The sequence below is a fragment of the Numida meleagris genome, chromosome 2 (genome assembly GCF_002078875.1).
Source record: "Numida meleagris isolate 19003 breed g44 Domestic line chromosome 2, NumMel1.0, whole genome shotgun sequence".
NCBI lineage: Eukaryota > Metazoa > Chordata > Aves > Galliformes > Numididae > Numida > Numida meleagris.
The window spans coordinates 105462035-105478222 of record NC_034410.1 but is presented as its reverse complement, the minus strand read 5'-3'; the positions used below and the strand labels follow the sequence as shown (position 1 = coordinate 105478222).

The 16188-nt window shown below is 43.6% G+C and overlaps 1 long non-coding RNA gene across 1 annotated transcript; it reads right to left on the bottom strand.

Annotated features, from left to right (window-relative positions):
- On the bottom strand, positions 2968–14991 carry LOC110395042. Its single transcript, XR_002436118.1, has 4 exons — positions 14958–14991; positions 12111–12192; positions 10472–10569; positions 2968–3161 (listed from the first exon to the last, which is right to left on the bottom strand). It is a non-coding gene; the product is annotated as an uncharacterized LOC110395042 (long non-coding RNA).

The following is a 16188-nucleotide window of genomic DNA, read 5'->3' as shown; positions in this document are numbered from 1 at the left end:
CTCCTTGTCTTATTGCTACACACCACCGAGAAGAGCCTGGCCTCATCCATTTGCCTCCCACCTCCCTTTAGATATTTATAAACATTTATCCCCTTTATTCCATATTCCATATATCCCATTTACCCCTCTCAGTCTTCTTTTCCCCAGGCTGAACAGACCCAGGTTACTCAGCCTTTCCTCCTATGGGAGATGCTCCAGGCCCTTTTTCATCTCTGTGGCCCTCAGCTGGACTCCTTCTAGGAGATTCTTGTCTTTTTTGAACTGCAGAGCAGCTTTTCAGCTCTTTTGTGCCTATGGGGACACTCCTAGTGCCATGCCCTGGAGTTGTAGTGTTCAAAAGCTTCACTTTCATGGCAACGAGTCTGAGGTGAACCATCCACATGCCTGCATGTTGGTGGTGCATCCCTGTGTCACATCCCTGTGTCTGAGCCAAAAAATAGGCTGCTACTTTGGATGTCCCAGATGTCCTCTGAGCACTGAACAAAGCACATGCTGGAGCCCAGGACATGGGTATAGATCTTCGTATTGTCAGTCACTACTGAAAAAGAGAAATCAGCTTCAATTACACATCCACATTTAGCTTTCTGTAGATAAAGGCTGCAGGCTGCACTTGTGTTTCATTCACTAACCCTCCCTCTTCTTGACAGTGTTTTCCCTGCATTAATGTGGTGACTTCCAGATCCATCCAGTCGCTGCTCTCCCTGTCCCCATTCCTGGGGCTGTGAGCAAGGAAAGGGCCTCCAGGAGGCCCAGCCCCCAGCTCCCTGCTCTGGCCAGGCCTGTGCCTCCTTAGAGACAGCAACCAATTTTTCACCTCTGCTCAGGCAATCCAAATCTGAAGCTTATCCCGAACACAAAAAATGTGGCATTTCTTTTCTTTATGCGCCATTGTGTGTGCAAGAGGAAAGAGTATGGATCAACAGCTGCCTTTAGTCAACACAGTCAATCGGCTTAAGAATGTAATCATCTCAAAAAAGGAAGGGAGGCTAAACTGCTGTCACTTGCTGCTAATAAAAGTTCCGGCATTAAGCAGCAGCAGGAGACCAGTTTTGTTCTCTCTGAGGGAGCACTGGGATCGCAGTGTGCTTGATGCTGCACAGCTCTGTGTCTTAAAGAAGGGCTCTCAACAGACTTGGAGGAGACATTGATCAACGTGCTGCTTACTCTGCCATTCACCCCGATGTCCATGCCAGCTCAGCCAATATTACAGCCTGAATAAATCTCTCCTTCCTCTGCCATCTCATTCTGCATCTTTAGGCACAACCCAGTGGTTTTGTTTCTCAGGCTTGGGTATTTTTTCCTTTTTTTTTTTTTTTAACAGCATCTGGTTGGGTTTGTCACAGTAATTACTGTTGTGTCATAAATTCAGCATAATGGCTGTGCTGCAGGACTGAATAGACAGGCAGGAGGCAGCAAGAGGTAACAAGCTCCTACTTAAACAAAGGGAGCTCTGATTAACTGTAATATTATCCAGGAATATAATTTAAAAGTATTTGCAACAAAGTACACGCTCAGTTACCTGACAGTTACCAAATTTTAACATGCTCTTCCCTTTCAATACATTATTTCTCATAATCTTATAGAATCATAGAATCACCAAAGTTGGAAAATGCCTCCGAGATCATCCAGTCCAACCGTCCACCTAACACCAGTATTTCCCCACTAAACCATGTCCCTTGGTATGACATCTAAATGTTTCTTGAACACTTCCAGGGATGGTGACTCATTTCTCTGAACTTATTTTTGTTCATGGGTCTGGGGAGGATGTAGCTGGATTTAACTCTCATAGAGCAAGCACTAGGAAGGATGGTAGAGTAACATATACACGTGGAACAGCTGAACATTCATTCCTTAATCCAGTCAATGTGCCTAAGGACCAACCCGGAAAATCAACTACCTTCCAAAGATCCAGCACCTGCTTTAGGTCTTGGTATCCTGTCTGAGACCTTTGAGGAGGACACCATTTAATCTAGTAATGGTTATGCCCACTGTGAGATGCCAGAAGGGATTCAGATCACTTTATCTAGACACTGAGTGATTACCTCCAGGGTACGTACTTCCGTAGTGTTGCTCATATTCTGCGATGAAGCGAGAAAACCAAGGTTAGAGCAGCCAAACCACTGCAAAAGTTCAGTATCTAGCTGGAAGACATGAGAAACTGAAGAAAGCACACCAATACGTAAAATTTTTCTAATTAAAGGAAGAGGTCTGGTTGAACTACTGGCTACCACTGTTCAGATAAGCTCTTTCTAGGAGGAATCCCACATCTAATAAGTTTTCTACGTATTTTATAAACTTGGTTAATAGGATAATAATGCTATAGATCTACATTGTAGAAATGTAGACTATGCGGAAGCACTTGAATTAGGAAAAAAAGTGGCCGTTCCTAAACAGAACGTAAAAAATTATTTTGGCACCTCAGTGGACAAAGACTCATAGGCATTAGTTTACCATTTTGTGTTCCCTCTCTTTTTTGTTGTTTTCAGCATTGTCAATAACCCGGGAGCTTGAGATGACAGTTTTTAAAGATTTAGTTAAACATCTGTTTCTCTGTTCTTCTGAACCAAGTCCCGCACTCTCCATTCAGCACACACAGCACTTGGGACTATTAAAAGCATTTAACAGCAAGCACTTAATGTGAATCAGCATTAAGAGTATCCAAGATGCTGAGATCAGCCCTGGAAAGAAAGCTAGAAGTGTGGCATTTCAGATAATGTTGGATAGTAATAGCGGGTGAGCACTGACTTTAATTGTAACTTGCTGCAGTTTGCTACCCTGCATGGAGAAAAACTATTGTTTGCACACATCAGAAGCCACAGCATGCCTCAAACACCCAGAGGGGCACTGCAAGAGCAGCAGCCAGCAGCTCCTCATCTGAGTTATTCCTGCTCACTCACCACTGGCCAGACTGACATGCCCAAGGAGAAGGGCAGCAACACCATGCTGGAGTCCATCCCATGAGTGAGGTATAGAAGTGCTGACTGGAAGGGACAACAGTGTGGCAGCTTCCTGTGAGAGGTCTTGGGTTTCCTCACCTCACTAATTCCTCACTGGGTGAGCTGTGCAAGCTGAAGCAGTCCAAGGGAAGGTGTTGATCAGCCCAGAAGTGCAGTACTTAGCTGGAGATCCTGGACTGGAAGTGACAGTCTGAGTCTGCAGAGCTACTCAAGGAAGAAAAGAAGAGCAGTCTCTAAGCCTGACAGTTATGTGACTTTCTGTACTGTAATACCAGAAACATGTCATGGAAAGATTTAAATAGAAAATGTTCCATTTAATGGGATTTTGGTCACAGCACTGTGGATCTCTTTAGCAGCATAAAGTGTACATTTGAAGCACTGCCCCTCTACCTGAAACTTCTGGCTCATTTTTCTTTGCTAGCTCCTTAATGATGGCAGGCACATTTTTTCAAAGGGAGAAATGATCTGCAGCACATATACCATTTGATGGCTTAAAATATTACACTGCCGGCTGCTGAAGGCAAAATACCAACCATTATCTGTGTTACATGCTAATTTATGTAACTGAAATTAAAAGGAATTAATTATGGGAATGTACAATTAATTTCACTGAATGAGAACACTACACCTAAGACAATCAATATGGCACTCCTCCTTCAATTTAATCTTTTAAATCTAGCTTGCATTTTGCTTCTTCAAACACCTTGCTTTTTCAGTCCCTTCTTGCTATACTGAAGATGAGGTTTCATGGATGAGACCTGAGATGGAGACAACAGAGGGGGTAAAACAGATGACAGTGTAACTGATAAGGAGGAGAGGGAGTGAAAGGAAGGCTGATGAGAGGAGAAGCTGGTCATCAGATCACCGTTTGCATCATATCCCCAGTAAAGTGGGAAACTGAGTGATTCATGGAAGAACTGTCCAGTGCTGATCGAGACGACCGTATTTCTTCCACTCAACAACCTGCTCTCTTTTCTGAGGCATAAAGGAACCCCATACTGCACTCAGTGGTGCTGCAAGATCAAAACACCCCCCACCTGGAGTATTGCATCCAGTTTTGGGGCCCCCATCACAAGAAGGACATGGAGCTGTTGGAGCGAGTCCAGTGGAGAGCCACAAAGATGATCAGAGGGCTGGAGCAGCTCCCCTATGAGGACAGGCTGAGTGATATAAGGCTCTTCAGCCTAGAGAAGAGAAGGTTCCATGGGGACCTTATAGCAGCCTTCCAGTACCTGAAGGGGGCCTACAGGAAAGCTGGGGAGGGACTTTTTATAAAGGCAGGTAGCAACAGGACAAGGGGAAATGGTTTTAAACTGGAAGAGGGTAGATTTAGACTAGATATTAGGAAGAAATTCTTTACTGTGAGGGTGGTGAGACACTGGAACAAGTTGCCCAGAGAGGTTGCAGATGTCCCCTCCCTGGAAGCATTCAAGGCCAGGCTGGATGGGGCTTTGAGCAACCTCGAATAGAGGGAGGTGTCCCGGCTTATAACAGAGGGATTGGAACTAGATGATCTTAAAGGTCCCTTCCAACCCAAACCATTCTATTACTCTATGATTCTATGAAAACAAACAAACAAAAAGGGACTTGAGTAAATTCCGAGTGCACAGTTCTATAATCAAGAATATACAATTATTTATCAGGTACCACCTACTCTCCTGAGTTCCGTGGAGGAGCAGCCCAGTGGTGTGCTCATTCCCCAAATACTCACTTGCCCTCTTTGGTCTAGTCATCCTCCTTAAAGGGAGAAAAAATCTTCATAAGCCCACTCCACTCCCTGGTTCCCCTTCAAGACTGAAGCTCATTTTCCAGTGGAAAGCAAATCCTTAAATCCACTTCCTTCTCTGCCCCCTCTCTGCTTCCAGCCAGTAGCTTTTGAAGTGGGGACCTAATTATATTATCATAATTCTCTCCTTTCTCAACCCTGACCATTCTATGGCTGACATACTCTTCTTGAAGACTCTAAAGCCAGTGCCTTTTTTTTTGTTCTAAAAACATTTCTTGCTGCTTTCCGCTTTTTCTGCATATCCTTCACATGTTCACTAATATTCTAGCCATTAACAAATACTACATGGTTCCTTGGTTAAGTGATGTTTTTAGAGAAGCTAGTAGTTACCTAATGTTCAATACTTGTTTATAGTTGTAACGTCTGAAGTTTTGACTTCTTTTTGAGAAGTGGGATTGCTATGCAAACAAGTAATATAATACAAATGTGATATGTAAATTACACCATCCTCTTAAAAATGATGGAATTGTCACAGGAATGTTATTTTACACAAGCACTCACATTTGGGTCTCTTACCTCATACTGTCTCTTATCAGCAGCAGTGGGACAGGTCAGGCTCCACCTGCCTGTCCACATGCAGGAGATGACATGAAATTTCTGTTCAGCATAGGCCTACAAGGTTCCAGCTGAACCATACTTTCGTCCATTGTCCATAGATGATCTCATCCCTTTAGACATTTTTGTTTTGTTCTCTTTTCTTGTACAGCTCAGTACCCTGGAACTTGACCATCCTTCTAACACTCCCCCTGAACGGGCAAGGGACTAAGTCTCTTTTTTTTTAGAGGACTGAGCTAATATTTACTCCCACCCTTGCAGCCATCCACCCTCCAGCAGAGCAGAGGGGCCATTCTGTAACAGTTATTATTACATATTGCTAGGTATAACAGGCAGAAAAAATAAGAAACCTGTAAACAAGTGATCTTCTCATATGAAGCTTCTTTTTCCTTGGGTTCTTGGTTCCATTTGCAATTCTTGCCACTGCATGCTTGAAAACTCTATTCTCACAAATGTGCTCTGATGCCCCAGCCCTCATCCTTTGCTTTGGTCTCCACAAATCATAGAACTGTATTGCTAAATAATTACAAACCTACAAAGCCTGCTCCAAAGGTAATGCCTCCTAGTTTATTATATTGGCCCGTGATGTCTGAGGTGGATGTTGGCAGTATGGCAGCAGAGGCTGAACCTCCTCGACAATATCCCGTTCCATGTTGTTGCTGTGTGACAGATAGCAGCAGAAGGGCAGCCTGACAAAATGGTGTCTGACATGGAAGTGTGGATGAAAGAAAGGTGTTTCACTGAATTCTTCCACGTGGAAAAATTTGCATCTGTTGACATTCACTGATGCTTGCTGAATGTTTATGGAGACAAAACAGTGGACATTAGTGATCATAATCCCAGTGTTAGTGCAGGCATATCACCTTCCACTTTGATTGCTAATAAGCCTACTCTCTTCCCATTCATTTGAGGTCTCTCTCCACAAGACACTCACTTGTGATTACACACCAAAGCTTGTGATGGGCTACCCCATGTACCTTCTTATCTCCCCACAGGAGTCCCAGAACCCTGTGAAAGACTCCAGGTCCTCTGGTTAACAGCATTCCTAAAAAGAGGAATTCTCAGAAGCCATTCACAGGTGAGTTGCATGTACTTTGTGTTGATACGTTTTCCAGCTCCTCCTTGTGACCAGCAGAGCCTCAGCAGGTGACATGTGCCATGTCCAGCAGTGATGCTGCTGAGGGTCTTTGTAGGCTCAGTTCTGCATCAGTTGAAATTTTTGCATTCACTTCATTGGGTGTGGTTTTAACCACCAGTAAAGGCTTAACTACAGGTGCACTTAATGACTCAGAGGCTTCCCTCTCTCTGTAGTTCACCCTCCAACAGCTCTCATTCGAGACCCCTTCTGATTACTTTTCCTATTCTACTTTAATCTTCTTCCTTATCGACCTCTGTTGTTCTGCTCTTTGATACATCATCTACTTCTGAAGTTTCTCTTTCCTGTTACTCATATTAGTTTTGTCTTTTATCTCATGGCAGCAACTGCATTTTCTTGGCCTTTACACAGGAATTCACCTAGTGTCTCCATTTCACAGTATTACTTTGATCTTTGTTTAAAAAAATAAAAATCACAATTCACAGCATTCCTGAAAGTTACTACTCTGTGTGACACAGTTATTTCTTCCCTGAGGAAGGGCTGCCAGCAAGAGAACCCTACCATCCCACTGAGTTATTGACTTTTTGTAGGTCAGCTCCTTTTGGTCCGTTTTAACCTATATAGTGCCTCGACTTTCAGTTGACATTTTGCCCCTTTGGCAAGGAGAGATTTCCCTGCCACAGCAAACGGAGAGAGGATATGTTAGAAGGGAATAGTTAGCATGATTTTTCTTGATTAAAACTAAGAAGTGATTCAAGAAGTCTCTTTTATTATTATTATTTTAAGTGAAATTAACGTAGGGCTTTTTGCTGTTGTTGCTGTTTTAACTGTCAAGAACTGAATGTCATGGGCAAACAGCAGGGCAGCGTTTCTGAAGTGCACGTTTATCTGCACATTACCCAGCGATAGTTCTGTAAGTGTGACCTTAATCACAAATGGTGCATATTAACCAACGTCCTCACCAGATGAAAGGGAATGTTAAGGAGTGCATGAAGCTTAATGAAATTAACACAGCCAACTTGGACTTGTGCTCATATTGAGCCAAACGGCTTCGGGTGATGTTTCTGCGAGAGGGGGAGGGAGAAATCCCAAGATGACAGCTGCTGTGCAGAGCAAAGCCCTTTCTAAAGAAAGAAATAAATAATTTATGTACAATATTCACTAAAAACTGCAGGGGGCAAGAGACTGCAGGTTTTACTTTCAAAAAGGAGGAGATGCACTTGTGATAACTGCTCTTTCAAACATTCGCCATACACGGAAAGCGAGTCCAGGTAAGGCCCATTCCCTTCCTCATGAAAGAGCGTGGCTCCATTACACCTGGAATGCTCATCTGTTAAGCAATAACAGGGTTATCTTGCAGCAAAATTAAAGGAATCTACAACCTTATTTTTTAAGTTTGTGAATATCTACTGTTGAACTGAACAGTTCAAAATGCATAAATAGCCACAATAATGGGCATGTGCACACCGTCCACCTTCCTGAATGTGAGAAAGGAGTCACAGAGTACACACCAAGCTGCAGACAGAAGTGGTTGGGTGGGGTCTGCAGGAACCAGGGCATGCTGCAGTGCTGGCACTGGTGGTGAAATCATTACTCCATCAAGGTCAATAATTTATCAACTGCTACCACAGCAATGTTATGAGCAAGGTTTTTTCTCTTCATAGAATAGAATCAGCAGGGTTGGAAAAGACCTCCAAGTTCATCTAGTCCAACCATCCAGCTACCACCAATATTTTCCCATTAAAGCACATCCCTCAGTACCACATCTAAATGTTTCTGGAACGCCTCCGGAATGGTGACTCTACCATCTCCCTGGGCAGCCTGTTCCAGTGCCTGATACTCTTTCAGAGAATAAATTTTTCCTGATATCCAACCTGAACCTCCCCTAGCACAACTTGAGGCCATTCCCTCTGGTCCTATCGCTGTTACCTGGGAGAAGAAGCTGATGCCCACATTGACACAACCTCCTTTCAGGTCTTTGTGGAGAGCTATAAACTCATAAGACTTGTACTCCAGTCCCCTCACAGCTTCACTGCTCTTCTCTGAACAGGGCCTTGATGTCTTTCTTGTAGTGATGGGCCCAAAACTGAACACAGTACTTGAGATGCAGCCTCACCAGTGCTGAGTACAGAGGGATGATGATCTCCCTGCTCCTGCTGGCTGCACTATTTCTGATACAAGCCAGGATGCCATTGACCTTCTCGGCCACCTGAGCACACTGCTGGATCATGTTCAACTGAGCATCAGCCAACACCCTCAGGCCCATTTCTCCCACACAGTCTTCCAGCCACTCTGCCCCATGCCTGTAGCATTACCTGGGGTTGTTGTGGCCAAAGTTCAGGACTCGGCATTTGGTCTTGCTGAACTTCATCCCATTGGCCTCAGTCCAGCTATCCAGATTTTTTTTTTTTTTCAAAAACAAAAAATTCGGAAGAGCAACCCAATGACAGTCTCAAACTTCATAAACCAGAACACCCATTTATATTTAAGCACTTGGGAGAAATACACTCCTAAGGCACGATGCTTAAGGTAAAAGCTTCCTTTTGCTGTGATTAATGCTGTTACTATTGGTTGCATCACTGCAAGCCAGGGGACCCCATTTTCCTGCCTAGACATGGGCATTGGCACTCCTCTTTGGGTGTCCCTGCTTGGGCAGGCACTAGTCTAGATGGGCCCAGAGGTGCCCACCTCAGCCACCTGTGATTCTATCATTCACCTCAAAGAAGGTACAGTCCCTTTCCTTGAGCTACGCTCTCAGAGGGCAGCTGCAGCAGCATACATGGCTGTCTCATACACCAAATGAGAACATCAGTCATCATACATATTCTCAGAAGTGTATGAATCATCATAAAATATTTCAAAGACCTGATTTTTCTCTAGTAGCATCTGTTTCTACCAGGGGAACAGATGTGATTAATGGTGCTGATTGTACCAATCTCACTTAAAAGAGCAGAGATCCTATATGCAAACCCATCGAACAGCTAAACTACACGTCTGCCCATTATGTACACAGAGGCCAGGAAGCCCATCCCAAACCCAGGTTCCCAGAGAAAAAGCAATCCAGCAGTGAAAAATTAGGCAGCGGTTGGTGGGCCTGCCCCATGTTGGCTATCTTAAGTCTTTCTCCTGATGCCAGCAAGAGCAAACCCACACAGGGATTGGGCACTATGTGTTTAGGAGGGGAGTCTAAAGGAACTGTTGTTTTTTTCCTCAGACATCCTGGCCCTGCATCTGCTGGAGGCAGGGAAATGTGGCCGTATCTTATCTCTCCAAGGGCTTTCTCCATTAGCTGGTGTGCACATGTTGCTGTCAGCTGAGCCTACAAATGGCTTAATGGCAGGTACATAATAGCCTGTTAGTACTGGTTTGCCTGGGATTCTGGCAGGTGTTTGCATGAAATGTTGCCTTGCTTGTCACAGCGTACAGGACAGCCAGCACCTGGCAACCTCCTGCCAAACAACACATCCTTTGATTGTGTTGGAGCAGGAGCAGCAGCTGCTGTCAGGCTTGTTAAATAAACAACAGGTTCTGCACCTGCTGGAGCAAAACCCCAACCATGCAGGTAGCCCAGCCCTCCTGGCAGCAGGTTGTCCCCTGGCTGGGTAGGTTTGCCCTGTGCTGCTGAGCCAGGAGATGTGGAGATGTCCCCAGGCAGATTTCTGATTTATGGATGGCTCTTGTCACACGCACACACAACCCTTAGACATGCACGCACAATGGTAATGAGAAAAAAAATGCTTATGGCACAACATTCAGTTCCTTGTAGAGCACTTTGATACAGCACAGGAGAGTTGTGAGTCACTTCTGAGTAGCCAAAGGCTTGGTACAGGATGGGGACTCAAGCTGTGTAAAAGCAACTGTGTATTAGGTATTGTCAGCAAAGACATTGGGATCGTGTGCCCTGACTTGTAACAGGTGAGGTTCTACTCTCAAAGCCATATGTGATTATTTTTTCATTCCCCTTTCTATCAGGTTTAATTAAATGTAGGTGCCCTATTAGATTGTACAGTAAACGCTCCTGTCTGATCCACAAACTAATGGATAGTGGGAGGAATGCTGAGGAGAGGGGCCACTCACCTGCTGCCAGGGCACTTCCCCTCTGCTTCCTGACCCTTCCTGTTGCTTGGAGTTACAGCATCGTGGCTGCTTTTGAGCCCGCAGCCAGCAGCAGCTGCCTAAACATGAAACACGAGTGAGAAAAAGGAATAAATGCAAAAGGCCTTGTTATTCACACGTAAGACAAAGGGCAGTGAGAAATGAAACAGTTACAGCTAAGAGAGTGGGATTCAAGGTGACTGCTAGGAAAAGCAAGAGAAACAAATCAAACAAACAAAAACCAGGTGACAGTAGATCAAGATGGTCCATTTAAGAGATGTATGATACTTAGTTTGGAGCAACGCTGAGAGCTGTGCTAATTGGGCTCCATTCTTTTGATCCACAGAGCAGACTTTCTCCATTTCAATGTTTTCTTGAGAATTAAAAGGCAGAAAATACTTAGAGGAGCTCTATACGACTTTTAACGCACAAACAAAGAGAGGACCATCTGCAGAGTCTTTCAGCTACACTAGAGAAGAAAAGGAAAAGGTGAAACAGGAGCACTGCATCTATTTTGCAGCTATAGATCCAGCCAGACATATGAATTTATTCACTACACTTTGGCAGCATTAAATTCTTGATAGAAACAAGTGTTTCTTGCTAGTCGTCCACAGGAGCAGGCTGGCAGAGCAAATCCCCCTCACAGTCATAAGGAGCTTCAGGTCTACAAAACCAGTAGTGATTATCAAGAGACTGCTATTTGCATTGAACTCTTTTCCAATAAATTGCCTTCAGCCCAGTTTGCTAATACAGCTGATTCATACCGTAAATGCTGTTTTAACACAACACTGAAACGCCTGCACGGCAGCAGAGGCCACTTCTTACCCTCTGCCTCCTTAATGGTACCACAATCTCTGCCAAAGCAAGCCCCATGTTTTTAATAGATCCCCTCTAATTACAGATGCGAGTGGCAAAACTGCTCACTTGGAGCAGAACTGCATGCTTCAGCCTCCCTTGCTCTGAGGGAGTTAACGTGGCTGTTTGTGGGACCACGTTGCCTTCTAGTGGCTGGCCCTGCTCCCTCACCCAGGAAGGTTTTGGGATGCTCTTCTGCCTCTGAAGCACAGACACAGTCAGGATGTGGGATATGTACAATGCTCCTTCTAGGAGCAAAGCAGCTCTCTGGCAAGGGGGCTCTGTACTCCTTAGGAAGCAAGAAACTGTTGTTACCAGAAAAGTAATTTTTTAATGCCAAACATTACTGCACATTTCAAGCATCTTCTTGGGGATATTTTGAATTTTTTTTTTAGCTCTCCTCAACTTCCAACAAGCCAAAGGAATTGAAGTTTTTTGGCTCCTGCTGCTGAACAGGCCTGTCCCTCCCTCCACACAAGCAGAGAGAGAGAGGGAAAATATAAATCAAGCAGAGTGAAGGAATTTCCCTCAAAACATTGATCAGACAAGGCTAATATGGAGAAGCAAAGTAGGACAGGAAATGCATGAGAGCTCAGGGAGGGGGTCAGCTTGATGGGACTGTGCCAGGGTGGGCTCCGTCTTAGCAGGGGGAGAAACAGTGAGCACTGATGAAGAACAGGAGTGGGTGTAGTAGCGCTTGGGACAGCAGGCACAGGAATGAGGTGAGCAGGTGGGGTGACACAGGGGGCATGATGGGGCCATCTACCCTCTCAATCTGCAGGAGGAAGAGTCTCTGGGAAGGCAATTAGTCCAAGCTTCTCTGCAGGGGTGGATCCTGAAACGCTTATCTGCAAATGCAAGGAAAGTCATTACGAGAAGAGGAATTAGAAATGACTGCAAGAAAGCAGTGACTAAGCTACATCACTGAAAAATGGAGCCACAATGGCCAAATATACAGGGTATCTAAAGGAACACAGAGAAGACAATTTTTTCCTTTGATGTACAAAACTAAGGCTGGGGAAGAAACAGAGGATGGACACAAAGAACAGAGGGAGAGAAAACAGAATTCAGCTGAAAATTAGAAGCAGAAGCAAAATCATTAGAGGAACAAAGATTGTATCATCAGCTTGGAGGGTGAAAGAAAATGTGGCAGTGAGTAAAATTTAAGAGGCCTGACGTGGAAGCGCTGAACTAAACAAGAACAAAATTGCAAGAAGTCTGAAGGCAAGACGTTCAGTTGCACAGACTACAGAGAGCACGTGCCTGGGGAGCAATTTAGTAGCCTATATGGGGGCAATTTTAAAAATTCATATCCCACCCCATTCCCCCACTTCAGCCAATAGCCTGTTGGTTATCTCAGGATAAACAAGGTCAGTTCCTCATGGTTGAGGACTACTGATGTACACAGCTATGGAAAAAAGCATTTAAGTCAAAGCAGCATGTTTTCTGGTGAACCATTATAGGCATGTAAAGACAGCATTACGTGAGAAGTCAGATTAGATTCTCTCAGTTCTCCTTCTGATCTTCATAATCTTTGAATATACTTGTGATATGTGGCTACGTCTTTCCTACCTGTACTCCAAAACTTGGCACATGCATGTATTGCATCCATAATGGGAAAAAAGAGGAATGTATATGGGAGCAATAACTGACTTCAGTGCAATTTGCATGAGATAACATGCCTGATGTGAGTTAAACACATGAATATATGACACAAAATGCAACTTTTTCATCTAGTCAAAGCTCAGAGTACTGACTTCTTGGAAACTGCCAGTTTGAAGATAGCATATGTATATTCTCATCTTCCTTGAACATCCAAGCAGCAGCACTGGTGGAAACACCTTCTTCTTCTCAAATCTGTTTATTATAAAACAGCTGTCCAGAATCTCATGCAAAATGTGAGGTTCAATTGGTATATATTTAGCAACTGTTAACCTCTCTTTTGTTAGCCAATTGTCAAAACCAAATGGCTCCTCATACCTGAGAATTTATACGTGAAAAATACACATCTTATTGTAGTCCTTTTTCTAAAGAAATTGCTATCCAGGTAAGCAATGCACCTTGCCAAATATTCTTTTCTGTCACTCCAGTGAAGGAATAGAGAAATACAAGACTGAATCAAATGTGATAATTGCCAGACTTTTACAGAGAAGTCCATCAGTCACCTTTTTTTCTGACTTGTTAGATTCTTATGCGATGTTACACTGCATAAGTGCAGAATTGCTTGAAATGCACAAATAGAGCCTTCTGAAACTGTCACCACCATATTCAGGTCAACAAATGAAAAGGAAAAAGTGTAAGAAAAACACTGCTAGCGACTTTGTAATGGTTTCGGTGCTTTGAGGAAGATGAGGCTCAAAGCTTAGTACTGATTTATAATGAAATGTCTAGTAAGGTACTGAGAGGGCAGCTTCCTGGAAAGAGACAGTGCCCCAGACTATTGTAATCACTGTGGGCCATCTGATGAGATAATCCTGCAGGTCATAAGGAACATCAATGCCTGTCCCTGGAGGAAGTGTTTTTTTTGAAGCAGCCAATGCCTTTCAAGTGGAGTCACCTAAGAAGAAATTGTTTTAACATCCAGATAAAAAGAGTTAGGCCGTGCTACACAAGGGAAAGCATTTAGTACTGGGTAACTAATCACTATAATGGCAGTCCACTAACCAGAATTCCACCTGGCTCTAAAAACAATTAACTGATTCTTAAAATTGAGAGAATATCCAACTTTAAAATTTCTTTTTCTTCAGGAAAGATTAAAAAAATATCCTCCTGCAACATTTTGATAAGCCTGATAAGGCAACGGTATTTATATTTAATAATTCTACTATATGACCTTCCCAGAAACTCAGGGCATGGGTCAAATAAATTATATTCATGAGGCAGGCTGAAAACAAAAAAGTAAATGGAGTTCTGATTTTAAGTATGTTGGGATTCAGTTAGATGAAGTAGTTACAAGGGAGAATTCAAAATTTCCTTAGCATTCTTCAGCTTTACCATAGCACATTCACTAAAAATCAAAGTGTCTTTTCCTTAATCTTTCAGAAAAGCTTAATAACCAAGGTAGATGATGTGGAACAACACTAGCATTCATGTTTATGACATCAGATATTCATGCTGCCATTCAGTATTTCTAACTTCATTTATCAATCAAATTAAATCAATTATCAATAATCAATTATTATTAATAAAATAAAAATAAATGCGGTTACCCTTATGTCAGCATCCCCAGCTATGCTACACAGGAGCAGGATTTCATCCCCCTGTGAGTGCAATTCTCAAGTAGGTATCTTCGTTTTCCAGCATATAGAGGGGTCCAGCCACTAAGAAGCCTAGTATGTCTATAACACTTCTTTATTAGGGCTGGAGGGTGTTGAGTCTCTATCATCTGGAGAAGAGAAGGCTCTGGGGAGACCTCATTGTGGCTTTCCAGTACTCAAAGGGAGCTTACAGGCAGGAGGGGGACTGACTTCTAGTACGGTCTCTGATAGGGATAGGCAAGGGAGAATGACTTTAAATTATGAGGGGCAAAAGAAGGCAATAGCAGTGCCTTCAAATGGGACATAAGCATCATGAAGCAATAGAAGATGACCAAAAAAAAAAAAAATTAACTCACCCCTTCCAACAACCAGCAACAGCTCAAGAGGAACACAAACTCTAGAGAGATGCTTCTCCCTCAGCTGCTAACCTTTAAATGAGGGTGAGGAGGGGTGAACCCAAGGTCCACTTCCATCACTCAGGTGCTGGGCTTGCACCTGAGCTCCCTAGGTTGGCCACACCTTCTCACTTAGTGCTCAACCATTGGTTCTGGCTGTGACTTCTCAATTCCCATGCAAACTAAAAGAAGGAAAATTTAGGTTAGATGTTAGGAAGGAATTCTTTACACAGAGGATGTTGAGGCACTGGCACAGGTTGTTCAGAGAGGTTGTGGATCCCTGAAGGTGTTGAAGGCCAGGATGATGGGGCCCTGGCAGTCTGATCTGGTGGGTGGCAGCCCTGCCCATGGCAGGTGGTTGGAACTAGATGATCTTTGAGGTTCCTCCCAATCTAGGCCAGTTGTCAACGGTTTACGGGCATAAAACCATGACACCAGTCTATGATTCTATGAACATTTTTCACAAACTGTCATGAAAACAAAAATCATTCTCCTAGTATCATGTGCCTTTAGTCACACCAGTCTCTATATTTGCTAGCAATGAGAAGTTCATCTCAAGAATATAAACTGCTATCTTAGATTCAGAATAACTGACAACATGAGGATGACTGATTTCAAATCCCTACAATACAAACCAAGCAACTCTTCTAGGAGTATTCCCATTCTAAACAAGGAGAGCTAATTCATCAATTTGCTTAGTTTTAACTCGCTCACTGTGAATGTGATGTGTTAAAAGGACATCACGTTTTTAAAAACTTTGAGGAAATCTTTGATTATGCCTACATGGCATTTTATGTACTGCCATTGCCTCATTCTGCCCATACTTGGATTTGGCTGGAAGCAAGCAAGCTCTGAATGAAAGCTAGGCAGACATGCTTGCAAATGCTGGACCCAAACTAACAAGCATTGCTGAGAATCAGATTCTTTTTTTTTGCATTGGGCTGGCAAAACATTGATATGATCAAGTAGCTTCCAGTAAGGCTACAGCATTAGTGAACACAGTTTGTGTCTGCCCGGGGCTTGTGCAGACACACTCGCAGACTGGGGAATGAGAGAAGGAAAATAAAGGGTTGTGTTCATTACAGACAACAGTCTTGGTGCCTGTGCTGCAGTCACCCATCAACAGTTAACCTATCTGCCATCAGCGAGGGTGCAGCACCGACTAGTCCTGCTGCTTTGTGTCTCGGGGAGC